Raw genomic sequence first — 14,112 nt, 5'->3', positions numbered from 1 at the left:
TTAGGAGTATATAGCTTATTCTGCCGATAAATTATCTATGGTTACCATTAACAAAATAGCAAAGCGGGTGTTTTAGACTTGGTAGTAAAAATTATATTACCGTTAAACCTCCCAAGTTTTTTTAAGATAAATAGGTCACTTAATATTTTAGGTTAAGGAAGCATTGAAGCCCCCTTACCATAATGTGTCAATTCGTGGTATATCTATTATTTGAGGTAGCGATTTAAAAGGTGCTGATACAAATAATTAGCAACTGGTATACGGCTAGGATATCTCCATTGCACACACTCTCTCACGCATATACCTTTTTAAATTATTTTCTAATTAAACATTCATACACCAAATCACACTGTTGTTTTAGTTAAAAAGGAGAAATGTTCTCCAGCTGCCCTGACATGTTTCGCCACAAAGGCTTTGTCAAAGGTGGGGCGTCCGCCGAACTTGGGGCTTTTTATTGGCTGACCGGTGGGAGGTTCTCCCCCTTCGGCTATAGTGATTGGTTCCCTGCTTCTCCTATTGTATTTGTAGGAGAAGGGGGTGTGTAACGGGTTCGCCATTTCTATCAGGTCTTATTGGATGTCTGTCTTTAATTCTGAATAACCGATTGAGATGCTTATGCGAGTAACAGGGGTTGTGTTACTAAGTGCGATGGGATTCTGAAGGGGATATGAGGTGGTTAAATCGCTAGGTTACAGGGGTTGACACCTACAAATTAAACCGTTCTTCCTTATAGGAGACCTAATAGTAGTCTGATCGTAATTAAAAATAAATAAAAAATAAACGGAGATAACACTTTCCATGATTTACTGTATAATCATTGGTGACACGTCATGTTATAAAGGGAACATTGTGTGAGACCATTCGTGTGGATGAGATCAGGATGTACTCCTGTTACAAGTGGTGATACCGTGTAAGGGTGAAAAATGTGTAAACAAACAATGAAAAGAAAACTAGTGCCCTGTTTATGTGTGAATGCAAAAAAGTGAAACACTTGATCAAATGTCCAATTATTTAACCTAGTTAAGTTCTAGGTTCCAAGACGGAATTATGATTTAAATAGTGTATTGATAATGTGCAAACAGGTGCCCAGTCCCAATATGTCCTGGGCTGTCCAAACAATTTTATTAGTGAATTTTAACAGATCTAAATAAATCTGGACTTCTCAGACTTAGGGTAACGCTTAATATTACCTTGGTAGGTGTACTTACACCATAGAGTGTGCAAATAAATTATAAAGTGCAACATTTGCATTGCTGCAAAAAAGTGAAGGAAGAGGTAGGTTTTTAACAAGTTTATGATTAATTATTTATTGATAAGTCAACCAATGAAAGTGGTAAATGGAACCTATTCATTTAAGGCTCCCATTATATATTATTATACGATCTTACGGTCCCACTCTTATGCGGTTTCATGTAGTTAGTACACAGTTTTACTTGGACTATATAGGGGTTGAAGTAAAGTTACATTAGTTTTGTTATATATCCTTTTTTACTAACTGGTACTTCTCAAGTTTTCCCTTTTTAAATCCTGGTAGTATTATATCTCATTCTCACATCCTGGGATGTCATGTTTGGATGTGTATTAGTGTATATATCCAAGGTTCTTGTTAGTCTCTGAATTTGTTCATTTTTACAGAAAACAATAATAGTTGTTTTGTTCGTTTAATCCCTTTGGATACACACTATCTAGTAGATATATCCATCTACACTCTGCCCTTAACAAGGCCTGTTCTATATTGCCCCCTCTAATGCCTAAGGATATTTTTTCTATTCCTTGGCACTTTAGCTCTCTCGGGTTAGAGAAATGGCGTTTAAGGAAATGGAGAGCCACTGAGGTTATGGTTTTTCCATCTTCAAGGTCCTTTGCAGCATTTTTAATGTTCCTTACATGCTCCTGTAGTCTGACTTTGAGCTGGCGGCTGGTCATTCCAACATAGATCTTGGAACAGCTGCAAGATAATATATATATTACATTGTCCGATGTACAGCTGATGTAATTCTTAATTTTGTGTGTGTGGCCAAACCTATCTTGAATCATATCCGTTCTACGGATATATTTACATGAGGAGCAAGTGCCGCATGAGAAAGATCCTGCCCGAATGGTAGTCCTTGTTTTCCCCACTTGGTAGTGGCTACGGGATACCATGTCTTTTATGTTCTGGGTTCTCCTGTATCCTATTTGTATCTTTTCTCCTATAATTGGCTTCAGATCTGGATCTAGGGTAAGGATGTGCCAGTGTTTGTTCAGTATATCATTTACAGCTTGCACTTGTGGATTGTATGTTAAAATTAGTCTGGTTTGTTCATCTTTCCTCTTGGTCTTTTTGTGTAGTAATTCTGTTCGATTGGTATGGATTGCCCTATTTTTGGCTCTTTTGATATTTCTTTTGCTATATCCTCTGTCCTCTAGTCGTTGCTCCAGAATTCTGGATTGCTCTTTGAAAAGATGTATATTGCTACAATTCCTTCTTATCCTCAGAAATTCCCCAACCGGTAAAGATTTGGTGGTTCCGGGGGCGTGAGAGCTGCTGTTATCCAATAAGCTGTTAGTCGCTGTTTCTTTTCTGTAGAGATTAGTTTGTATTCGTCCCTCCTGATCTTTGAAAATTGTAAGATCTAGGAAATCTATCTCTTTTTGGCTCATTGTGTAAGTTAACTTGATGTTTAGATCATTCTGATTGAGATTATGGAGGAAAATCTCTAATTCTTCCTTACTTCCTTCCCACATGAACAGAATGTCATCTATGTACCGAATCCAGAAAGGTATTTTATCTGTTTCGGTAGAGTGCATATCGTTGAATACCACATGTTTCTCCCAGAAACCTAAGAACAAGTTGGCGTAGGTAGGGGCACAGGCCGTGCCCATCGCCGTCCCTTGAACTTGTAAGTAAAACTGGTTGGCAAAGGTGAAGAAATTGTATTTAAGGACAAATTCCAATAGTTTTAGGATGAACAGATCATGATCCTCCTCTTCAGAGGAGCCTTGATTAAGAAAGAATTGAACAGCCCTGAGTCCCTTGTCATGTTCTATGGAGGTGTATAGGGATTCAACGTCCGCTGTGACAAGCCAGGTTTCTTTTCTGGCGTTGCTATTTTCCAATCTTTGTAAGACCTCCATGGTGTCTTTGACATAGGAGGGGAGGGCCTCCACAAATTCTCTCAATCTGTGGTCCACATATCGACTGGCATTTTCTGATAGGCACTCATTGCCAGAGACAATGGGCCTACCAGGCGGATTGGTGATGTTTTTGTGAACCTTGGGAATGAGATAAAAGGTAGCGATTTTGGGGTGTTTGACTGTGAGGAACTTTATTTCATCAGTATTTATGATTCCTCTGCTACTGCCTTCTTTGATGATATTGTTATAGATCTTGCTATATGTTTCACTTGGATTGTTGAATAGCTTTTGATAGCATTGTCGATTTTTTAGTTGTTTCTCAACTTGTTTTAGATACATGGGTAAAGGCCAGAGGACGATGTTTCCCCCCTTGTCCGCTTCCCTTATTATTATATCATTCCATGTCTGGATTTCTTTAAGAGCCAATTTTTCGGTTCTTGTAAGGTTCTGTTCCGGATAGCCCATTTTTAATTGTGAGATTTCTTCACAGACCACCTGATTGTATATTTCCAATTGAGTGGATAGGTTGTATTTTGGTACAAATGTGGACCTAGCCTTCAAATTTCGTCTCCAGGATTTGGATTGAGATTCATTATCCTGTAATAGGCTTTCCAAATCTTGTATGCTCCTCCTATCAGCTTCTGACAGGGTGGGATCAGATTTTTTGGCAAAGAATTTCTTTAGATTTAATTTTCGTATATACAGCTGTATATCTTTGATTATTTCGAATTTGTTAAGTTGTCCCGTAGGACAGAAAGATAGACCTTTAGATAATACAGAGATATGATCTGGAGATAAAAAGTGCTCGGACAAGTTTATGATTTTTAGTGATTTAGTCTCATCTGAGAGAAAGGACTCGGGGCTCTCTGATGTTGTCTGCCCCTCCGAGGTGTTCCTCTGGGGTAACCTCTTGACCTGGTTGGTTTTTTGTTTGTACTTCTGGCCTCTTCTGGAGGTTCTACCTCTTCTGATGTGCCTTCGTCTAAAAAATTCTTTCTCTTGTTTCTAGTTGGTAAGGAGAAAGTGGCAGTAGAAGTACTGGGAGTCTCTCCATTGTTGTCATTACCTATATTGTCCTCCCCATCCGTATCAGAAATATCACTTTGGATTATATTAGGATGGTTAGTTCTGGGGGTACCTTTGTAGAAGTTTCTTCTTCTCCACTTATAGATCTTTTTCTCTTTATAATCATTGATATCTCTAAATAGCTTGCCCTGTTTCATATCTCGCAACTCTTTAATATATTGGTCTAATTCTTTCTGATAAGTTTTGTACATCTTTTCAAAATCTGAGTGTAGTTTGTATTTTTTGAGTTGTGTATATTGTTCTTGGATAGCTGTTTCTAGTTTGTCATATTTTTCTTTATCATGGCGTATCAGGATGTTCATAAGTTTGACCGAGCATTCTGATAGAGCTGTTTCCCAATCTTCTGTTAGTACTGGGTTCTCAAACTCAAATGTCGGGAACAACTGAATTCTTAATCCTCTAGGGATTAGTTTTTGTTGAATGTATTTGTCAAAAAATTGTTACACAAGTATAAGCACCGCACACTGCAATATGTATTTGTTTATACTAGGTATCCTCATCCAGTATTAAATAAACTGATATTGTACCGGATTTATGTGTATGTTTAGCTCTCTGAATGGAATCCCATTAATATAATTATTGGTACCCATAAACAATTTCAAGTAACCCATAGAGCTATCTACATACGAGTACAGAATAGTTGCAATACCAGATTAATACTGGAAAACCCCTAACTTGATTATCCCTATAAGTAGGGGAATACTCCTGAACCCCCGTGTATAAGTGGGTATAACGATATTTAAAAGGGGTGCCATATCGTCTTACAAATACCGCCTCACAGTATAATAACATCAACCTAACCTAGGATGATGCAGCAGATAATTCCCCCAGTGCATTCAACAAGGTGGTAATGCTATTCTATTTCAAACAACAGAGTGGCAAATAGTAAGCGGGGACTTTTACAGCCTGGGTCCTTAATATCTGAATATTATTACTCACACCCCTCTCACAGAGGACTAACATAACTATTGGTGGATCGGCCACACCTGAGATATAACTCAGGATCTCATATAAAAGGGTGATACCCGAGGTACATGTAGCACCCCACAATAGTGAGGACATCCTCCTGAGAATATACCTATAATATACAATTTGATAATTCCTCCTTCGGAGTAGCATTCCCTCACCTCACACTGTTTGTGATTTTTAATGTGTTGTAAGGATTTTAACAATTCTAATAAAAGTTAAGTTTTAAAACCGCCCTTCTCTGGGCATCTTTACCTATGGTAGCATTGGACCTAAATTGATTACTTGCTGGTGAGTGCTATCTAAGTACATCCTTTCAATTGCTTCCTGCAATTGATATTTGCTAGTTAGTCTCTCCCTATGTACAGCACCCAAGTCCCCCAGAACACTATTGGTATTTCTCATACTCTGAGAAGAAATTAGAAAACTAGTGGGACACAGCATCAGTAGTGCCGTCGTCTTTCTCTTGTCTGTTTCTTTGTCTGCCATTCTACCTTCTAATTAATGTAAAGGTCTTTTAAAACGTCTCATAAAGTTGATGAAATTTCAAATCACCGACAACATACTGAATTATCCTCCTCTGATGAGGATCTGTCTGATTCAGAAGATCCTTCCTCAGATATTGACACTAACAAATCTACTTATTTATTTAAAATGGAGTACATTCGTTCTTTGTTAAAAAAGTGTTGATTATATTGGATTGAGAAGACTAGTCCTCCTTAATATTAAAACTAGTAAAACGTTTAAATTCTGTTTTTAAACCTCCTGTCATTTTTCCAGAGATTTTTCTAGTTCCTGATGCTATTTCTGATATGATTTCTAAGGAATGGAATAGGCCTGGTACTACTTTTATTCCTTCTTTAAAGGTTTAAAAAAAAAAAAAAAAAAAAGAATTGTATCCTTTGCCAGCAGTTACATTGGAGTTTTGGGAAAAGATCCCAAAAGTTGTTGGGGCTATCTCTACTCTTGCTTAGCGTACTACTATTCCTATGGAAGATAGTACTTCTTTTTTAAGATCCTTTAGATAGAAAACTTGAATCTTATCTAAAGAAAGCCTATTTATATTCGGGTCATCTTCTCAGGCCTGCATTTTCTTTGGCTGATGTTGCAGCTGCATCAACTTTTTGGTTAAAAAATTAGCGCAACAATTGGAATTGGATTATGATTTGTCTAGCATTGTTCGCTTGCTTCAACATGCTAATCAGTTTATTTGTGATGCCATTTTTTTTAATCAAAATTGATGTTAAATCTGTTTTTAGCTATTTTAGCTAGAAGAGCTTTGTGGCTTAAATCTTGGAATACTGACATAACTTCTGAGTCCAGATTGCTATCTCTTTCTTTCCAATGTAATAAGTTATTTGGTTCTCAGTTGATTTTGATTCTCAACTGTCACTGGGGGAAGGGAGTTTTTTGCCTTAGGATAAGACTTAAGGGTAAATCTAAAGCTTCTAACCGTTTTCGTTCCTTTTGACTAAATAAGGAACAGAAACCTATTCCTTCCCCAAAGGAATCTATTTCCAATTGGAAATTTTCTTCAAATTGGATTAAATCCAAGCCTTTTAAGGAACCAAAGCCAGCCTCTAAGTCCGCATGTAGGTGCGGCCCTCATTCCAGGTCATCTGGTAGGGGGCAGATTAAGATTTCTCAGGGTATCGAATAGGATTCAGAGTAAAACCTCCTGTGAGAAGATATTTTCTCACGCATTCCAGCAAATCCAGTAAAGACTCAGGCTTTCCTGAAGTGTGTTTCAGACCTGGAGTTTCAGGGGTAATCATGCCAGTTCCGTTTCAGGAACAGGATTTGGGGTTTTATTCAAATCTATTCATTGTCCCAAAGAAGGGAAATTCATTCAGGCCAGTTCTGGATCTGAAATTTTTTTTTAATCTTTATGTAAGAGTACCAACTTTCAAATGGTGATTATAAGGACTATTCTGCCTTTTGTTCAGTAAAGGTATTATATGTTCACCATAGACTTACAGGGTGCATATCTTCATATTCTGATTCATCCAGTTCATTTTCAGTTTCTGAGATTCTCTTTTCTAGATAAGCTTCAGTTGATCAGATTTGCAAAGCAGCAACTTGGTCTTCTTTGCATGCATTTACTAAATTCAACCATTTTGATGTATTTGCTTCTTCGGAAGCAGTTTTTGGTAGAAAAGTTGTTTAGGCAGCTGTTTCAGTTTGATTCTTCTACTTATGATTTAAGTTTTTCCTTTCATTTATGTGAAAAAACTTATATTTAGGTTGTGGATTAATTTTTTTCAGCGAATTGGCTGTTTTTATTTTATCCCTCCCTCTCTAGTGACTCTTGCGTGGAGTTCCACTTCTTGGGCATTGCTATCCCATACGTCACTAGCTCATGGACTCTTGCCAATTACATGAAAGAAAACATAATTTATGTAAGAACTTACCTGATAAATTAATTTCATATTGGCAAGAATCCATGAGGCCCACCCTTTTTTATGGTGGTTATGATTTTTTTTGTATAAAGCACAATTATTTCCAAATTCCTTTGTTGATGCTTTTTACTCCTTTCTTTTTCACCCCACTTCTTGGCTATTCGTTAAACTGAATTGTGGGTGTAGTGAGGGGTGTATTTATAGGCATTTTGAGGTTTGAGAAACTTTGCCCCTCCTGGTAGGATTGTATATCCCATACGTCACTATCTCATGAACTCTTGCCAATATGAATATAAGAAATTAATTTATCAGGTAAGTTCTTACATAAATTATGTTTTTGCTATACAGTACTTCTATCCAAGGGGCATTCCCTGCGTTTCTGTATGTGAAGGAGAGAAAAGCCCAGTGCAATATTTCACTGCATGACAGTTCTGCTGTATTTATACTTTTTGTTTTGTATTTCTTTCATAAGATGATGAGAGTCCACAAGCTATAACATTTGGGATTAAGCTCACTCCACTAGGAGGCAGGCAAAAATTACCCAACACATCAAGAGCTTTAATCCCTCCCACTTCCTGCTTCTGAGGAAAAAAGCCAAGCTGTCATTGGCGAAACGTACGTCGGAGTGTGGTGATGTCACCGAATGGACGGAGTTTCTCCTACTGAACCTGGTAACCGCATCTCAAAGACACTGTGAATATAGCGGTCAGCGATAGCGGTGATTCTTGCATTGGAACATGCTCTTACTTTTGCCTGGTGACCTCACTTTTTATTACTACTAAAATTATTCAACTTTTATCCACTTCTGTGTCTCCATTTGGAGTTTCCTTGAGCCTTAATATCTAGAGCTTGATTCTGAAGCTAAAGACTATGTGAGTACCCTCATTCAATATTATCTGCTTGTAAATCATTTGCATGACTTCACTATACATTTTTCCTTTTCTCTCAGGTACTCTCTGGATTTACCAGCTACACCGGGGACTTTGAAAATATCCTTTCTTTCTAATGACATGGCGAGTCCACAGATCATCTAATTACTATTGGAATATTCACCTCCTGGCCAGCAGGAGGCGGCAAAGAGCACCACAGCAAAGCTGTTAAATATTTCCTCTCTTCCCTCCAACCCCAGTCATTTTCTTTGCCTACGTTAGAGTAAGGAAGTGGTAAAGTTAGGTGCTGGAAAGATTCTTCAATTAAGATTTTATTATTTTATTTGCAGTACTAGTATGTGCTGTTTTTACTCCAGGGTGTAGCTGTAGTCCATTTCAGTCTCTTCAGTAGAGCATTGGTGGCTTTTAAACAAACTTGTGGGACATAATTCTCACTGCGCCTCTCTCATATTTAAATAAAAGTTATTATTATTTTCCACAGGTCAATGTGAGGGAAAGGACCTCTCCAAACCTAGTGAGCTGCCTTGCTGCCAGGCAGATTTATTGAGGTAAGTGCTAATTTATTTTCTTAAGCAGCTTTAAGGAAAAAACATGGCACTTTACTATTTCCCTAACAGGGATATTTAATACATTACTCCTAGTGTTGTAAGGGGGATTATGTATGGCAGTTTTGCAGGCACTGGGGACTTGAGGAGAACTTGGCTTATTTTGGTGGTTTTATTAGGGCTTGTGTGAGGTAAAAATTTATCTGTTGTACACTTATTTTTCTCTCACTTCCTGTATATGGAGGAGAGATATCTGCATCTTAACGTTTTTCAAATCAAACGGTTATTTGCTAGCCTGACATCTCTGAAGCAGCTCCATTTTGAATTTAAGAATCAGTTATTTTGTTATCCTGCTAGGATAGGCACCTCAGTAAAGCTATAGCTGAGGTGTAGAGGCTGTTTGAGGTGTTAAGACGTTTTTATTTCACATATCTTGAAAAATAAAGCAGTAACGTTTTTTGTTTTTTATTCAAAAAATAAAGCAGTTTCTTTTTTGCATTGCATAAAAAATGAAGCAGTTTCTTTTTCAAATTTAAAGAGACAGTAACGTTTTTTTCTTTTATTAAATTTGATCATAATTAAATTAATTATTTATATTTATTCTGTTAAGATGGACAAATACTTTGTTGTAGATTACAGATGTCCTTTATGTTTGAATGCTAATATTGAACCACCAATTCCTTTTTTGTTCCTCATGTTTTGAGAGAACTTAAAATTTTAAGGATAGACTTTTTGAGCCAATATTGTCTAAGACGGATGCTGTCTTCTGACAATGTTCAAAATATGCCGCATTTTCCCTTACCAGATCGGGCTACAGAAATTATTGTTAAGGAAGGGAGAAAGCTTTTTCTCCTCCTATTTTTAAGAAGATGTTTCTCATTGATGACTCTATTAAGGAGTCTTGACAAACGGTCCCCAAGGTGGAAGGGGCAATTTCCACTTTAGCTAAGAGAACTACTATTCACATAGAGGATAGCTGTTCTTTTAAGGATCCTATGGATACGAAACTGGAGGGTTTTCTTAAGAAAATGTATGTTCACCAGGGGTTGCAATGGCAACCTGCGGTATGTATTGCTACCGTTTGTAGTGCAGCTGGCATACTGGTTTGATGCGCTGTCTGATTCCATTCAAACAGACACTCCCCTTGAAGAGATCCAGGACAGGATCAAGGCTCTTAAATTGGCTAATTCTTTTATTTCTGATGCTTCCCTTCAGGTTATCAAATTGGGAGCAAAGATTTCTAGTTTTGCCATTCTGGCTCGCAGAGCTTTATGGATGAAATCTTGGTCTGCAGATGTGTCATCTAAGTCTAGGCTTTTGGCTATTCCATACAAGGGTAAGACCTTGTTTGGCCCAGCCTTGGCTGAGATTATTTCTGACATTACAGGAGGAAAAGAACATTTCCTTCCTCAGGATAAGAGAAATAAGCAGAAGGGATTTCAGAGTAATTTTTGTTACTTTCGAAACTTCAAGGGTAAACCTTCTTCTCCCTCTACAAAACAGGAACAGTCCAAACCTGCCTGGAGACTCAACCAATCTTGGAATAAGAGAAAGCAATCCAATAAGCTCGCTAATGAATCAAAGTCAGCATGAAGGGTCTGCCCCCAATCCAGGACCAGGTCTTGTGGGGGGCAGACTTTCCTTTTTCACTCAGGCTTGGGTTCGGGATGTTCAGGATCCTTGGGCGATAGACATTGTGTCCCAAGGATACAAACTAGAATTCAAGACCTTTGCCCCCAGGGGCAGATTTCTTATCTCAAGATTATCGGTCGACCAGATAAAAAGAGGCATTCTTATGTTGTGTTTGGGATCTATCTGTACCTTCATGTTCCCATCCACAGGGATCATCACAAGTTTCTGAGATTTGCCTTTCTCCACAAACACTTTGTTTGTGGCTCTTCCCTTCAGACTTGCTACAGCTCCCAGATTTTTTTCAAAGGTTCTGGGATCTCTGTTGGCAGTGCTCCGGTTACAGGGTATTGCAGTGGCACCTTATCTGGATGACATTCTGGTTCAGGCCCAGTCCTTTCAACTAGCAATCTCCCACACTGAAATGCTGTTATCCTTCCTATGTTCTCACGGTTGGAAGGTTAATCTGGATAAGAGTTCCTTAATTCCATCTACAAGGGTAGTCTTCTTGGGAACCATAATAGATTCAGTTCTAATGAAGAAATTTCTGACAGAGGTCAGAAAATCAAAGATTTTCGATTCTTGTCTGTCTCTTCAGTTCTCTCCTCAGCCATCAGTGGCTCAATGTATGGAGGTAATAGGCCTGATGGTAGCCGCCATGGATATTATTCCTTTTGCTCGTTTCCATTTCAGACCTCTGCAATTATGCATGCTCAGGCAGTGGAACAGGGATTATGCGGATCTGTCTCTGAGAATTCATTTGGATCAGATGACAAGAGATTCTCTTCCTTGTTGGTGGTCTCAGGATCATCTCTCCCAGGGAACCTGTTTTCGCAGACCTACCTGGGTGATGGTGAACACGGACGCCAGCCTGATAGGTTGGGGAGCAGTCTGGGGCCTCCTAAGGGCTCAGGGGACATGGACTCGGGAAGAATCTGTTCTCTCCATAAACATTCTAGAGCTAAGAGCAATCTTCAATGTTCTTCTGGCTTAGCCTCAGTTAGCTTCTGCCCGGTTTATCAGATTTCAGTCGGACATCATAACCTCAGTGGCTTACATCAACCATCAGAGTGGAACTCGGAGTTCTTTGGCCATGAAAGAGGTGTCCAAGATTATTCAGTGGGCAGAGACCCACAACTGTTGTCTATCTGCGATCCACATTCCAGGAGTGGACAATTGGGAATGGATTTTCTGAGCAGACAGACCTTTCACCCTGGAGAATGGGAATTACATCCGGAAGTGTTTTCCAACTTGATTCTCAAATGGGGACAGCCGGATCTAGATCTTATGGCATCTCATCAGAATGCCAAGCTCCCAAGGTACGAGTTGAGGTCCAGGGACCCTCAGGCGGTTCTGATAGATGCTCTAGCAGTTCCTTGGAACTTCAGTCTTGCATACCTATTTCCTCCATTCACTCTCCTTCCTCGAGTCATTGCTCGGATCAAGCAAGAGAGAGCACCAGTGATTCTCATTGCTCCGGCGTGGCCTCACAGGATTTGGTATGCAGACCTAGTGGAGATGTCATCTCTCCCCCCTTGGAAGCTTCCTCTAAGGAAGGACCTTCTACGTCAAGGACCCTTCCTTCATCCAAATCTAGTTTCTCTGAAGCTGACTGCTTGGAGATTGAACGCTTAATTTTATTTAAGCGCGATTTTTCGGATTCGGAAAATTTACCATAAGATGGTGAAAATATCTGTATTGTTGTAAAGCCAAAGGCTACTTATGGAGTAGAGTTTGGATTCCTAGGATTTTATCTTTTCTCCAAAAAGGTTTGGAGAAGGTTTTTATCGGCAAGTTCCTTGAAGGGTCAGATTTCTGCCTCGTCTATTTTGTAACATAAACGTCTGGCAGAGGTTACAGATGTTCAATCGTTCTGTCAGGCCTTGGTCAGAATCAGGCCTGTGTTCAAACCTGTTACTTCTCCCTGGAGTCCTTAATCTTGTGCTTAAGGTTCTTCTGCAGGCTCCGTTTGAGCCTATGCATTCCTTAGATATTAAGTTGTTATCTTGGAAGGTTTTGTTTCTTGTTGCTATTTCTTCTACTCGTAGAGTCTCTGAGCTCTCCGCTTTACAGTATGAGTCTCCGTACCCTTTTTTTCATTCGGATAAAGTTGTTTAACCTACTAAATTAGGTTTTCTTCCTAAAGTAGTTTCAGATCGGAACATTAATAAGGAAATTGTTCCTTCTTTATGTCCTAATCCTCCTCATAAGGAACGTCTTCTACACAACCTAGACGTGGTTCGTGCTCTGAAATTCTATTTACAGGCGACTAAGGATTTTCGTCAGTCTTCTGCTCTGTTTGTAGATTTCTCTGGGAAACGTAAGGAGCAGAAAGCTAAGGCTACTTCTCTTTCTTTGTGGCAGAAGAGTATAATTCGCTTTGCCTATGAAACTGCTGGACTCCTGAGAAGGTTACGGCTCATTCTACGAGGGCTGTTTCCTCTTCCTGGGCATTCAAAAATGAAGCTTCTGTGGAACAGATTTGCAAGGCTGCAACTTGGTCATCTCTACACACTTTTTCAAAATTCTAAAAGTTTGATACTTTTGCCTCGGCTGAGGAGAAAGGTTCTTCAAGCAGTGGTTCCTTCTGTTTAGGTTCCCTGTCTTGTCCATCCCTTACCATCTGTGTCCTCTAGCTTGGGTACTGATTCCCAATAGTAATTAGATGATCTGTGGACTCACCGTGTCATTAGAAAGAAAACAAAATTTATGCTTACCTGATAAATTTATTTCTTTTTTGACATGGTGAGTCCACAGCCCCGCCCTGTTTTTTTATGACAGGGTATTTTTTTGTTATGTTATAAACCTCAGGCACCTCTGCACCTTGTTGCTTCCTTTCTCTCCTTTACTTAGGTCGAATGACTGGAGATGGAGGGAAGGGAGGTGATATTTAACAGCTTTGCTGTGGTGCTCTTTGCCGTCTCCTGCTGGCCAGGAGGTGAATATCCCAATAGTAATTAGATTATCTGTGGACTCACCGTGTCAAGAAATAAATACATTTATCAGGTAAGCATAAATTTCGTTTTTGTGCACTATCACATTGTTTTTTGGTTTATTTATATATATATATATATATATATATATATATATATATATATCCTTATCTGTCCGTGTGCCCAATATTATGTTGGGAAAACAAAGGCCACTTTGAGGGAATGCATGGCATACCATAGACTGGCTATAGGACACTCTGACCAACCGGTGGCTCGCCATTTTGCAGAGAAGTCCCATCCTGTCTCTTCGATCAGATCCATTCTTATTGATCATGTGCCTAAACTTGATCAAGCAGAGATAGGGATAAAATTCTCCTGATACGGGTGGCTCAATGGATTTACAGATTGGGGACAATTCATCCAGGAGCGCTCAATTACCCACACATGTATAATGCAGTCACTCTCTTCAGACCAATGTTCTCAGTATAGTGTGGTACAACTTTGTTCTCAATTATAAATATTATGTAGCAATGTATCCAAATAGGAG

The sequence above is a fragment of the Bombina bombina genome, chromosome 1 (genome assembly GCF_027579735.1).
Source record: "Bombina bombina isolate aBomBom1 chromosome 1, aBomBom1.pri, whole genome shotgun sequence".
NCBI lineage: Eukaryota > Metazoa > Chordata > Amphibia > Anura > Bombinatoridae > Bombina > Bombina bombina.
Note: the sequence above shows the minus strand (reverse complement) of the source record.